Source organism: Clupea harengus, chromosome 17, assembly GCF_900700415.2.
Source record: "Clupea harengus chromosome 17, Ch_v2.0.2, whole genome shotgun sequence".
In the NCBI taxonomy this organism is placed as follows: Eukaryota; Metazoa; Chordata; class Actinopteri; order Clupeiformes; family Clupeidae; genus Clupea; species Clupea harengus.
The window spans coordinates 7,882,015-7,896,923 of record NC_045168.1 but is presented as its reverse complement, the minus strand read 5'-3'; the positions used below and the strand labels follow the sequence as shown (position 1 = coordinate 7,896,923).

The following is a 14,909-nucleotide window of genomic DNA, read 5'->3' as shown; positions in this document are numbered from 1 at the left end:
ATAGAAGCAGTAAGTGTGATACAATTATAGGACCTCATTCTGGAAATGTTTTACTTAAGTGTCTTCCCTAAATATCTTCTTAAGAACTTCGTAAGGCCAACCCTAAGAAAGATCCCCACCGGATTCGTGAACGTGTGGAAATGTGTTCTTAAACTGTGCAACCCTGAATGAGGAATGCCACTAATTCTTAAATTGAACGCACATTCTCGTACACCTGAATTTGCATACATAAACACCCCGCCAGCTCCTTATAAGGACAGGCAACCACAGGACTGTGTGCACACAGAATCCACAGGCAACGCAAAAGCAACTTGAGACTGATCAAAATCATGTCAAAGCGGAAAGCGAACACCAGTGGTGCACGGGCCAGTACACGCAGACCTAGCTTCACCAGTGCAGAGGTGGAGGTACTGTTGCAAGGAGTAGAACATAAGCGTGACATCTTATTTAGTAATGTCAATACAGGGTACAAGGCTACCCAAACAAAAGAGGCATGGGATGTGCTGAGAGCAGATACAATTATACAGTTGAGTTAAGTACATGGGTAGGCTACTTGTGGATCTTGATAGGCCCTATCTATATTATGTAGGCCCATATGATATATTTTAGTTATGGATATTCACATGTTTATTTACAGAATGTAGATTCCATTCTATTCCACTATGAGTTCAGTTTAGTGCTTATTTATTTATTCACTGCCATTTGCAGTGTTCGTGTAACACACCCTAAAAGGGAGGTTGAGGCTCAGACGCAAAGCTCAGAATACGTGCAAGAGAAATCAGGACACCGTGCTTAATAATAAAAGAGATTTATTTAGCGACTCCAGGGAATTGATAATAAATATAAAACATTAAAATGCGCTTCCTAAAAGTAGTGCCAGCACTCAAAGTTCAAATGTCTGTCTGGGGTGACCAGGTAGGTCCCTGTGGTTTCAGCGCCGTGCGCGTCAGTCTCGTTCTCCCGGGACACGGCCAAGCCAGCCGCTCTTCTGGTTCTCTAATTCTCATTCACACACACGACACAGCTTGGACAGGGTCAATGGCCGGCAGTCCGCAAGCAACTCTCCTCTGGTCCAACCTTAATACATGGACACAGCGTCAGACAATACTCTATTACAATTAAATGAAACCCAGAGAAAGTATAGAGCCCACACCAAAGAATATCGCGATCACCAACCTTAATACATGGACACAGCGTCAGACAATACTGTCATTAGCTTGTGGACACGGGTATAAATAGGAACATTGTGATGGGAAACACCTAAGGAGGGGAGTGGCATAATGCTAGGCACCTGTGCTTAATTGCTTGCTTGCTTGCTTGTAGTTGTCCATCGAGGCCGATGATGACGTCCACTTCTGACTCTCAACGGTGAGTTTTCTGGTGGCTGTATAGTCCTATCCTGGATCCACAGGTCTTGTCGCAGGTGGGACATGCGAATGTAGTAGTGGTGGTACTGGCAACCTTGGTTGTTTTTCTTGTATGCCTTCTTTCTTGCCTTTCCTGTCTCCTGGCTGTCCTGTCCTCCTCCAGTGCTTTGGTCCCGTCTTGGCACATCTGACGCCAGGTGTTACGGTCAGCAGCCAAGCCCTCCAGGTCCCCAGGCCTGATTTTGCACTTCTTTAGCGCTGTTTTGATCTGGTCTTTATAGCGCTTCTTCTGCCCTCCAGCAGAGCGTTGGCCTTGGGCGAGCTGGCCATACAGCACTTTGTGAGGCAGCCGATTGAGGGGCATCCTTATAACGTGCCCCAGCCATCGTAGCTGGTAGTGGGTGATGGTGGCCTCAATGCTCCTACAGCCTGCTCTCCTGAGGATCTCGGTGTGTGGCACTCGGTCACGCCAAGTGATTCCTAGCATTCGCTGGAGACAGCGGATGTGAAAATGCTCCAGGGACTTCACATGGCGGCTGTAAGTGACCCATGCTTCACAACTGTAGAGGAGGGTGGTGATGCAAACTGCTTGATACACAGAGATTTTTGTGTAGTGATATAAGTTCTTGTTTTGGAAGACCCGGCGCCTGAGTCTCCCAAAGGCAGCTGATGCTTGATTGATTCTGTTCTGGACCTCATTGTTGATGTTATTGTCCTCAGAGAGGATACTCCCCAGGTATTTGAATGATGGTACTACAGACAGATTCTTACCAGTGATGTTGAAGATGGGTGGCGTGGGTGGGATGTTGGTGCTCCACTGACAGACTACCTCTGTTTTGGTGATGTTGATGGTCAGCCCCATCCTGCTGTAAGCCTTCACAGCTGCATCCAGGACAGCCTGGAGGTCTTGTGGAGTGTGAGCCACAAGAGCGCAGTCATCTGCATACTGCAGCTCAAGGACCCTCACTCTGTGCAGCTTGGGTTGCTTGCAGCCTCCTGATGTTAAAGAGGTTGCCATCTAGCCTATAGACCACTGTCACCCCGCTGTTGTCCTCAATTTCCTTATGGAGAAGCTGGGTGACGCATAGGAGGAAGATGTTAAAGAGCACTGGTGCTAGTACACACCCCTGCCTGACCCCTGTGCACACAGGGAAGGAGGCAGACTCTTGTCCTCCTATTGTCACCCTAGCATTCATACCATCATGGAACTGTCGGAGGATGTTGACAAACTTGCTAGGGCATCCAAACCGGAGCAGGATGTCCCACAGTAGGTCTCTCTGCACAGTGTCGAAGGCTTTGGAGAGGTCGACAAAAGCCATAAACAGGTCTTGATGTTGCTCCCTGCACTTTTCCTGAAGTTGCCGGGCTGTGAAGACCATGTCGACTGTACTCCTGTTCTTTCTAAAGCCACACTGTGATTCTGGGAGCAATGACTCTGTGATGTTGTTGAGTAGCCTCTGCAGCAACACCTTGGCCAGGACCTTACCAGCAACAGCAAGGAGGGATATACCCCTGTGGTTGCCACAGATGGTCTTGTCACCTTTGTTCTTATATATGGTGACAATTTTGGCATCCCTCCATTGCTGTGGGATGTTTTCATCAGCCCATACTTTAGTGATGTGTTGATGTAGCGCTCTTGTACAGAGGTAACCACCCTGTTTAAGCAGTTCCGCAGGGATATTGTCCATGCCAGGGGACTTGTTGTTCTTCAGAGAGCGGACGGCTGACAGAACCTCCAGGAAGGTTGGGGGTTGGTTAAGGATGTCAATCGGTGGAAGTTCAGGCAGTTGATCCAGGATGGTGTGGTCTGCTTCAGAGTCCTGATTAAGCAGGGTATTAAAATGTTCAGCCCACCTCTCCAGTACACTGCTCTGGTCTTTTAGGACTCTGAGCCCATCTGCGGTTTTAAGGGGAGTGATGCAGTGGTTTGTTGGGCCGTAGATAGATTTGACTGCATTGTAAAAGTTATGCATATCATTTCTATCAGCGAAAGACTGGATTTCCTGTGCCTTCTCTGTCCACCACTTGTTTTGCATTGACCGTAGGGTCTTTTGCACTTCACGCCTCGCCCTCTGCCATTGCTGCCTGGCGGTGCTCGATGAGGGGTTTTTCAGGGTTGCCTGGTGTGCTTTGTGCATGGCGTTCAGTGAGTTACGGATGGTGTCCGAGTTATTGTCAAACCAGTCCTGGTGGTTTTTGGTCTTATAGCCGATTGAGTGGGCTGCTGCTTCATGAAGGGCTGAGCTGATAGTGGTCCATTGCTGGTCTGTGTCATTCCCTCCACTCAAGATGAGTTCAAGCTCTTCAAGTTTTTCAGCCAGGGAGCATCGAAACTCATTTCTTGTGCTGGTATCTTTCAGACGGGCACAGTCTAAGCGTCTCCCACTGGCCCCATGTTTCCGTATGGGGGGGCGTACGCTCATGTGGACTTTGGCCATGATCATCCGGTGGTCTGTCCAGCATTCTGCACCTCTCATGGCCCGGCACATGAGAACGTCTTTGATGTCACAACGTCTCACGATGACATAGTCAATCAGGTGCCAATGTTTAGAGCGTGGGTGCATCCATGATGTTTTGTATTTGGTCTTTTAGTGATCATGCTACACACGTGCGGTAGAAAAGGTTCGTGCTCAGTGCTCATTTAAAGTGTGCCAATCACCACTACACTCATGTGAAACACTACACACCACTCAGAACACACCGTGAATCACTGCAAACAACCCTCAGGCCCAAAACACCATGTTACATTCGTGTAGTGCTTTTATTCATTTTAGGACATCACGATCATGACTATAAATGTGAAACACAATTGTCAAAGATACAAATATTCTCGTATATATTATTATTTTAATTATTTAAATCCAAGGATGTCTGTAGAATTGATGTGAACGCAATCACCAATGATTTCTCACAAATTCAGCCCTTAAGAACATGGCCGCATTACACTCCAACTGTTTTGCCGCATTCTTAAATCCTGTTCTTAGCTAAGACCGAATCCCAGATGAGAAACCATTTAGGAATGCCAGAATTCTCAGAGTTAAGAAGATTTTTTTTCTTAACTGCGTTCAGGAATGAGGTCCATAGTTCCTGAGAATTACAATACACATTATAATGAGTATAAGTGGGATGTATCTTGAGATGAGAATAGATATGACTCATAAATCTTATATGCAAAGTTATGTGCAACTTCATTCTTCTCCAACATCTACACTGAACTTCCACTCACAAACTTACAATGTGACAGACACACTGAATTCACCACCAACAAACGAAAGCATGCTTTAACCGTGCAGTTCCAGTTCCCTATGTCAGCCTATGTTCACCAATGGAATTAGTGCACTAAATAGTGAAGACATTTTTTTTACTTTAGAGTGTTTAATCAATTTCCTGTTCAATTGTAATCTTATCGTTAGTCATGTTAGACACAGACATTGTCTTCTAGTCTCTTGGTTTATTATGACACATTAAACATCACTTGCATTTGTAGTTCAAGAGCTGCTTACCTGGTTAACTGCTCAATGTTGTTCCTGTATGGAAGTGAGTTCTCTTGTAACAGACTTCTGTTAACAGTCCCTCCCTACCTGTGAAAACACAGGATGTTTGTAGACGTCTAAAGCACACAGAGTCTGAATCTTGTGTGATAAAAGGAGGAGTCTAAAGTAAAGAGCTGAAAATACGTGTGTGTGGGCTCACAGAGAAACCAACACCACACCAAAATCACATACCATGTCTCGATACATTAACCTGTGAGGTATTTCACACATACCATGCCTCGATATATTAACCTGTGAGGTATTTCACACATACTCCCAGTGCTCAAAATGAGTGCAATTAGCGTGATTCCCACAATGAGCCTGGTCTCATTATTAAGAACATGTTCCATGCCTTTTTAACATTTGCCTGTAAATGCAATGGAACAATAAAGATAAATAGGGAATGTCTGAAGTACTATTCCTGAACGGGGCATTAAGTGTATCTGTTATCCACACCTCCCAAAGGTGGTGGTGCCAACGTGGCTCTGTGACTGTATGCCCATATTTACGAGCTCAGGGACCTTTACGAATCTGACACCTGTCAGAACATCATTGCTCCTCACAAGCTGTTCTCCTAAATCAGACAGAGGCACTCAGCAGGAATTTCACAGGTTATCTTTGTCCTCAAGGACAATGGCAAGGAAACAATGCAGAGTAAACAACACCAAGCTGAGAGTCGGGTGTCTCCATACAGGCAACCTCAGTTGTCCACAACTCCCAACCATTTGTTATTGTAAATTGATAGCAAAAATATCAATAGTGGAACATCATTAATGCAATAAAAACAAGTGGATAACCCCTACAGAACATTGATGCTTATCAAAAAAGGTGTGAGTCATGTAACTTTGGCAATGTAATACTCTGCTCATACATAAAAGTGCCAACATTTTTGACCGAGAAGTACTGGCTATTGACTATCCCGCAGGCTGTTCTAAGCTGGCAGCTAACTGAGATGTAGTTGGGTCAGGACATAAATGTACTGACTTAGAAGGGTTGACTAGGCATCAGAATATTGAAGAATTGATGTACTCCTTACACTGTTGCTTCCAGAGCAACCTGCACCAGCGCCCTCTGCTGGACCAGAGTAGAAAAGAAAGGCTTTCCATTCTGACCACTGCCAATCCATCTCTTTTCAGTGCAGTACACCTCACTCACATCCCAACTCACCGGTTGGAGTTACAACACCTTACTCCTTAAAGATATATTTCTATTTGTTTCATTGGGATTGTTATGTCAGTGAAAATGCCTGTCTATGCTTTGATTTTTTGTGTTTTTAAAAAAAAAAAGCATAAAAGACCAACGAAATGAGTGCTGCAAAGTACAGTGATATCTAAACAAGCGACCACATGAACTCATAAATAGAACACAAAAGTGCATACACACCAATGACGCAGGTGTCTGTTTATTTTATTTTCAATTATTTTATTTTGTCAAAAGAGAGTTTTGGGAGCTTCAGCTTGAGGCACTGGCAACACCACAAACTCTGTCTAAGCAATACATGTATGAAACTGGAGGGTTGCCAATCCAAGTCCATCTAAATTATTTCTCGTCACCTTAAATTCCTCTGCTGTTCGCACCACTTAGGAACTTCGGCTTACTTCACACTTGTCACAGTTGTCAACACTATCTCAAAGGTACTGCAGTAATGAAATAACTTTTTGATTGTGCTACTCCTGCCATTGTGAGCATTTATTTTATGCATCTGGGAGACTAAATGACACATTTCTGAAATGATACTACTTCTACAGAATGTTGTATTAAGATATTCAGGTGTTTCATACAGTTGTCAAATGCATTCAACTGTAACAAATACAAAAAAATTGCAGTTAATATTTCCCAAGTGAACGAGATCACATAAAGCTGGATAACCATTTGGTGACATACTGTATAACCACCGTTGGAATGATTCTGATAAGGTATTTATTTAATTTAACATTTTTGTTGATTAATTAATGCCATAAAGGAAGGATGCGAAGTTCATATGAAAGCCTACTGACTTCACAGGACACCCTCAGCTGCTTATCAAAGTATAAAGCTGACAGCCCCATTAGGATTTTGATAGCAGGAGCATGTGAGGGATTAAACACAGATATCACTTTAAACTACTCGCTCCATCATGTAGCTCGACAGACAACCCCTGGTGAACCAGGCTTTATTTATGATGACCTGTGATGCTTACATACATGGTGAAGTGAACACGTTAAACATGTGTTCCCCAATCACACAGAAGGAATCCCGCTATGCCTTTGTTCTAAAGGTTAAAAGGTGAGAGACACATTAACCCTCTGAAGTCCACGCTCCCTGTGCAGGGATATGGTGGTTTTTATGGGGAATTGCTTTTAAAGCTCAGCCAGTTTTTGTCGGAGAGACATATAAATTACACCCCCAGAAACCTTGAACCCTTTTCTTTTCAAATTTACACAGTTTGAAACAAATATATAAATAAGCACTTTGTAAGGAGAATAGGACTAGTCTCTTGCACTTTTCAGTCTCTGAGTGAGGTTTCAGCTCCTAACGACCCGCCCATTAGCAAATGACAGCTATTCATATGATAAGGGTATGGTAATTCAGTGATCTCTATTGGGCCATGGTGTGTCAAGAAATCCTGTGGGGGGTACGGGCCACAAAGACATTCCAGGGCCATTAGGTAAGGGCCATTGTTCTTGTCTGAGGTGTCCCAGGTGTGTTTACACCTAACTCATCAATATGCATTTGTAGGGACACTAGTTTTGAAAAGGTACAGGTCACTCTAAAATTATAAATATATAGTAGTGAAACCACACACACTTTCTAAATGCTAAACTCACCTTTGTAAAACTAACACTTATGTTTACAAAGTTCAGAGTTCAAAAGCCTTGCTCCAAAATCTTTACAATGTATTTTTTGTACAAAGTCTGAGCACCTCTGAAAGTATGTTTTTGGAAGGGTTTGTTTAGATTTGATTTAAATTCAATCTTTTTTTACTACATTCCTTTCATTCCCATGTTATTATTGCTGAGGTATTCTAGAATATAATCATACATGCCACTTTTGCCTCAATGTTTTTAGTTAGGTGAAATAAACTAAAATATCAAGGCATGGCAGACTACCTAAGAGAGTGAAAAACAGGCTCGGACTCAGTAGTGTTAAGCATGTGTCTACATATTTGATTAGGCATTTCCATTTGGTGAGTGACCTTGGTCTTGCTTTTGTACAGATGGCCCTTCTGACAGACAGCTGTAACTTGCCAATTACTGTATATGCTTCCATTTGAGCCTTACAAAGACACAAAGATACAGACAAAATACAGCATCTCTAAGACTTTAGAGTCATTCCATGTCAAGTGGGACAATGGCTCCCACTCGACCGTCTCAGATTTGGCTGAAAAAATTCAAGGTTGTTCATACACTTCTTAATAGGTATAGTCCCAAATATTAGCTCTCTACTCCCAATAGTTTTGTCACAAAAAGATGTTTTAGGGGGAGGGGTGCCTGTACTTAAGACGCTTTTTTAGCAGCGTTTTCTGAAGAGCCATTTTCAAATTGCTATTACTAGAAAAGTATTTAAGCTAGCTCCTTCAAACTTTCTAGGGTTAAAGTCTTAAGTACAGGCACCCCTCCCCCTAAAACATCTTTTTGTGACAAAACTGTTGGGAGTAAAGAGCTAATATTTGGGACTATACCTATTAAGAAGTGTATGAACAACCTTGAATTTTTTCAGCCAAATTTGAGATGGTCGAGTGGGGAATTTTCCTTAAATTGTCACGTTTGGCGTGGAATGACTCTTTAATGAGTTTTCATAGCATCATTTTATAAGGTGTACTTTTCAAACTACATGTTTGAGACTCATCTCCTGTTGCACATTGTTTCAAAATGTTGCAAAAATAAATTCATGAGACATACATGTTGAACAATCTATTTTATTATCAAAATTCCATATTTGCTTGCATTTCATTGCATTCAAACATTCATGTTTACAAAATGCCATGGCACCTTTATTGTAGTAGGTCAATGTTTCTCTGAAACACATGTGCACTGTATCAAACAAAATACTGTATATAGGACATATATCAGAGTAAATAAGAGATTGATCAAGTTTTTATCAACATTTATGAGGTATTATATACAGTACCTCAGATAAAATAATGAATGATGAAGCTCACCTATTGAAAAGGATTACAACATGTTTTGGAAACTGCTTTTATTTCAATGCCAATTATTTCACTGTCTTTACCTTGTCATTGCAGTTGTAATGGATCCATACCTCATTCATGTGTCACCTGGCCAATCCCTTGTTCCCTGAGGCATGTTGAGATGCCGGTGCAGATGTGGAGCTCATCCCAGCAGCCCTCCCCTCCAGCAGGGTTTCTGGTGGAATCTCTTACTGGCATGATCCATGGAATAACCACAGTTCCAACCACACCCACTTGTGTTTGGGCTTTGTCTGGGAGATTCAGCTGCACTAAAACATGTAGGATTGTTGGTTGTAAGGCAAATTTAAACATTTCTGGTGCATATAGGGAAGTTGTCTCACCTTGCCACCTGCATCACGGCTCTTGGCTCTCATCTTGTTGACCTGAGACTCAGCAATATCAGCTCTCTTCTCAGCCTCATCCAGCTCATGCTGCAGCTAGCGGAACTTGGTCAAGTTGCTATTGGTCTGCTCCTCCTGAAAAATACATTTGAAGATCTCATGGTAGATGTGGAGAGATCCAATGCTGCTGCTGCCCTGGACAAGAAGCAAAGAAACTTTGACAAGCTAACAAACCCATTTCTCCTAACGAGCATTTAACTTCCGACACTTCATGTAATATCGCAAGGGGAAAAAAAATCATGTTCCATATTTCAATTTGTTCAGGTCCTAGCAGAGTGGAAGCAGAAGTATGAGGAGTCTCAGACTGAGCTGGAGAGCTCCCAGAAAGAGGCCAGATCTCTTGGCACTGAGCTCTTCAAACTCAAAAACTCCTATGAGGAGGCTTTGGATCACCTGGAGACCATGAAGAGAGAAAACTAAAATCCTCAATGTTTGTATGTTTTTTATTTTATTACAAATGGCAAGACATCAATAATATGGCTAAAATAAATACTATTGTTTATGGAGGAAATATCTGATCTCATTGAGCAACTTGGTGAGACTGGAAAGACCATTCATGAGCTTGAAATGGTCAGAAAGCTACTTGAGCAAGAAAAGGTAGAGATTCAAACTGCTTTAGGCGTAGCAGAGGTATGTTAAAATATGAATCTCTGAACTCCCCATAGGAAGGTGTTATTGGTATTCCTTGTGAATATAATGTACTATATGTATGTCATTGTGTATAAAAAATATCAACAGGGTACTCTAGTCTAGAGCATGAGGAGAGTAAGATCCTGAGAGCTCAGCTGGAGTTCAACCAGGTCAAAGCTGATATTGAACGTAAACTTACTGAGAAGGATGAGGAGATGGAGCAGGCCAAGAGGAACCAGCAGAGAGTGGTGGATACCCTGCAGAGCTCCCTGGAGTCTGAGACTCGCAGCAGGAATGAGGCTCTCGGGCTGAAGAAGAAGAAGATGGAGGGAGACCTCAATGAGATGGAGATCCAGCTAGGGTTAGGGTCAGGTTTAGGGTTAGTCATAGCCTACTGTTTATTGAGGGACAGCTGAGCAAGAAACCGTTCAAAAATGCTGTAAACGTAATTTTTAAATTATACAAACCAAGGGTGATTGTCCTTATCTGCAGCATTTGAGGTCATGTTAAATTCCTAAGCTAATCCATAAAAAGAAAAGCTTTGCAAATGCAGCAAATCAGTCATTTTAAATACTTATCCAGTCTGAATCATTTTCCTTATTCTCCCTCAATTTTTCTGACAGAAGGGGCATGGCGAAGAGTGAAGCTCTACCATGGGCCTTTCTGAAAGCCTTGTGTGCTGTGTTAAGGAGCTTATCTTTGGCTCCTGTACCTGTAGTTCAGTAGAATGAAGTGCAATTGCAATTGATTGAAATTGCATATGATGTCCGTACTGATTTACACTCCAAAAATGTGAAAATGGCATTTATTCTAGGCCTATATTATATATACAGACCCGTCCTCAATTACTGGCACCCCTGGTAAAGAGGGTTATAAGACACTCACTCTTATGAACATAATGTAACTGAACTAATGTATGGGAAGAGAGGCAAAAAAAAAAAGTAGCATCTTGGGGACATCAAGTCTCCAAAATTACCATCAGATGCCACTTCCATATCAACAGTTTATGCCAGAAAATAAGTCTTTCTTGTCATGTAACCACAAACATAAGCTCCTGGACTTTGCTAACCGCTATTGGGACTCTGACTGGAACCGTGTTCTATGTTCGGATGACCATATCCCTGATCTCCACTGGATGGTGGAGGGTCTGTGATGCTGTAGGGCTGTTTTTGGCACATGGCACCATGGACTCCATAAAATACCAGGACATTTCAAATCAAAATCTGGCTGCCTCTGCCATGGCCATTTCAGCCCCCTGACATAAACCCCATAGAAAACTTTCCAGGTGAGCCAAAGAGGAGAGTGCACAAGAGGTCCTCTCTAGGACCTTAGACGAGACGAGAGATTAAAAGAGTGGAATGGTCTCAACTTCCGTGCTCTGTATTTTTCCAACCTTATAAGACGTTATAGGAGAAGACTCTGTGCTGTTTGATTGGCAAAGGGAGGTTGTACACATGATTAAATGCAGGGGGTGACAATAATTGAAGCATATGCAGTTGGGTTAAAAATAATTATTTCTTGATTAGGTTTTTTTTTTTTTTCTCAGAATAAATTGACCAGATTTGACAGTTGGGTTTTGTCTCAGTATCTCAGTGTGAGACTAAGCTAATTTACTCATTTTTAACAGGGGTGCCAATAGGAGGAAACTGTACACGTACATCATGTATGTACATGTATCTACAGAATACACATTTAATACAGATAATCATGTGAAAAATACATGACATAATACTTAACTGAATAATAGACTATTGCTAAATCATGGGCATATGTATCTGCCTGAGTGGCACAATTACACACACCCATTCACAATTCACAACACAATTCATGACACCAACAAAACATGTGTTTGACAGTTACGCAATAAAATGACTATAGTTGACTGAAATTTAACAAAAAGACCAAGGGGTGCTTACCTACTTTAATATCCAAAAAGCTCTTATCTTCAGACTTAACAAAACTATAACACAAGGGTAATACATATAGATAGCTGTGGGCACTGCAATGACTGCAACTTGTCCAAGGCAAAGGAGGAGGTTAATACTGTAATGCTATTGCAGGAGGAGTCTCAACTGAACAGCTGAGATGAGATGACCTTTACATAAGCATCATCACTTAAAACATCAGAGCTCCTCGTAAGCTGTTTTCCTCACTCAGCAGGAATTTCACAGGTTATCTTTGTTCTCAAGGACAATGGCAATGAAAGAATGCAGTGCAAACAAGACTAAGCTGAGAGAGTCAGGTTTCTCCACACAAGCAACCTGAGATGTCTACAACCCCCAATTATATGTATCTATAATGAAGGTCATTGAGGTCATTTTCAGATTTATAATCATGTTAACCATAATATGATGATGGCAATAACTTTACAATTAAAGAAAATTTAAATGAATCAAGAATATCCTGATTTAATCCTGATCCTGCAACATCAATCAAAATGTTATGACAGTTTCCTCTAAGCAATTTACAAATTCCTTCAAATTAATCAAGTGACCAAGGTTTCCAAACTCTTTGAAATCAAAAGTTCAAAAGGTTTAAATCCTAATCATGGCACAAATCAGACGTAACAGTTTGTTGGTCAATAAAACATCCAGCCATTTCCTCTGGATTATACTACAGGTAACCAACACTTGTACCTACATAGGTAATTTGTGGGTCAGACTAAGGTACTACGTGTGAGGATGTTAATGAAAGATGTCTTAGCACTCATCAATGGTACTTGGACCTTGTTGTTCCCCTCGACCTGTTTCTTTAGCTGTCTATACTTAACCAGGTCACATTTATGCTACTTCCACTACTGTATTACTCTTCTATATGTCAGATCCTACAGCAACTGGCTAAATGGTGACCTTTGGACCAAAGGAGTCAACAAGTTCAGTGAACTATACAAGCTGTCCTTCTCAGTCAAAGAAAGGCAGCCATCAGATATTTCACAGGGCTATCTTTATCCTTTGTCTGAAGGCAGATTAACAATACTGCACTGGCAGAATGGGACAATGTGAAGTGTGACTACCAGCTGGCAGCTGACTGACCTTGGCCATTCCTTGGTTCGCTTTTAACAGTAGCTGTACTCTATGCCTGTAAGCAAGTCAAGGTAGAATACTGCCACCTGTTGGAACAGATTTCACATACATTGTAACATTCTATTTTGTCTTTTACTGATAGTTAGGTATGTAGAACTATGAATGTAGCTATGTAGGAACTTTTGAATTTAACTTAATATGTATACATATGCATATCCAATATCCACATCAGAGACTCTGCTGTCAATGACATATACAGCCAGCTTCATAGACAAAGTGCCTGTGCATGCTCCCCTAAGTAAACGCATCTGATCTTCCTTCAAATTAGTGACAGTTAACAGCTTAAATGTCGTTAGAGTAAGTAGCCTACACAAATTTCAGCTGTCCCCAGCAAATTATCACTTGCACTCAAACAATTCTCTGTCACCTTGTGGAGGCTCCTCAGCTGTTCGCACAGACTGATGGTTATTAACACCCCAGCATCTTAGAATGGCCTTACTTCATACATGACCATTTCAACAATTTAAAAGGATTTCAGACTCTTGTCAACTACTGACCCTTGCGGGGTCTTTAAGCTGTGAGTAACTGATGCCGTTAGCACACGACCTTAACCTTCAGACGTCTCCCTTCAGCACTGAAGCAACATTAATGGAAGAGGTGCTACATGCTGTTCTTCTCAATCAAAGACTGGCACTCTGCAGGAATCTCACAGTGCTATCTTTCTGCTTAAGTGAGACGACTAAGGAATCAATGACGAACTTAGCCTTCGCTGGAGTCACACAGACACCAGCTAGTCTTTGTTATACGCCACACATTCTAGCACCCGTGACCACACGAGAACACTCATCAACCTCACCTGAAGAATTTCAGTTGGAGCATTATGCCATAAAGATACTGTAACGAGCAGACTTACTATGTCCATCTTTTAGGGTAGAGATGCTTTACAAAGACACAAAAACATCACTGTTTTTTTTATGCATTTACATTGTTTTTTAATGTAGATAACGCTGAACTTCATAACATTCTCAGCATCAAAAATCTGATAGCTAGGTGTACACATACTAATATTTCTAAAGAAGATTTCTAATGTGTCATCCCAGGTGCTATATATAATGGAACTGATGAACTATGGACAGCTCTGTGTAACTATTTCCTTTTATGGATTGGAGAGTTGACACAATAAGTATGGACCTCCTTTCCCACTGATGTTGCTCCCCATCACCCTCACCAAACAGACACTGAAAACTATAAAGAAATGCATGAAAACCTGTCACACAAATACTAAAGAGGTACAGAATACCAAGAAATATTACGATACATGACCTTTTCATTGCTCCTTCTAAATCATCATTATTGTATAGGTCCAGAAGCAGTTTATTTCTTGGCAAAAACAATGATTTACTTTACCTTTAACAGTACTGAATGACTCAATTGCCCCATTGCCCCCACCTTTCCATTCAAACCTAACTGGGGTGCAACAGCTGTCTATTTCTGCCACAGCCCTTATAAGAGGGGTGCTTGTTGTATATATAACAGGGAGTTGTGGCTGCTCACACTCCAGGTTATCATCCCATTATCCAAAGGTAGGACAACGGGGGAAACCAGATTAAATCAAATGATAATTTACCTAAAACTTTAAGAGCTAATAGTTCATTGTGATTCTTTTATCATTCAAATGCTAAGAATTAACAATCACATTTTAGGGCTTGATAGGTAATCTCTTTATTCTTTTTCATTTTAGTCATCATTAGGAGAGTGAACATCAAAGGTACTGTAGTTGGTTT

General features: G+C 41.6%; 1 pseudogene; it reads left to right on the top strand.

The window, feature by feature from the left end:
* Window positions 1-9,192: 9,192 nt before the first annotated feature.
* Window positions 9,193-10,536, top strand: LOC116224471 (annotated as a pseudogene).
* Window positions 10,537-14,909: the final 4,373 nt, after the last annotated feature.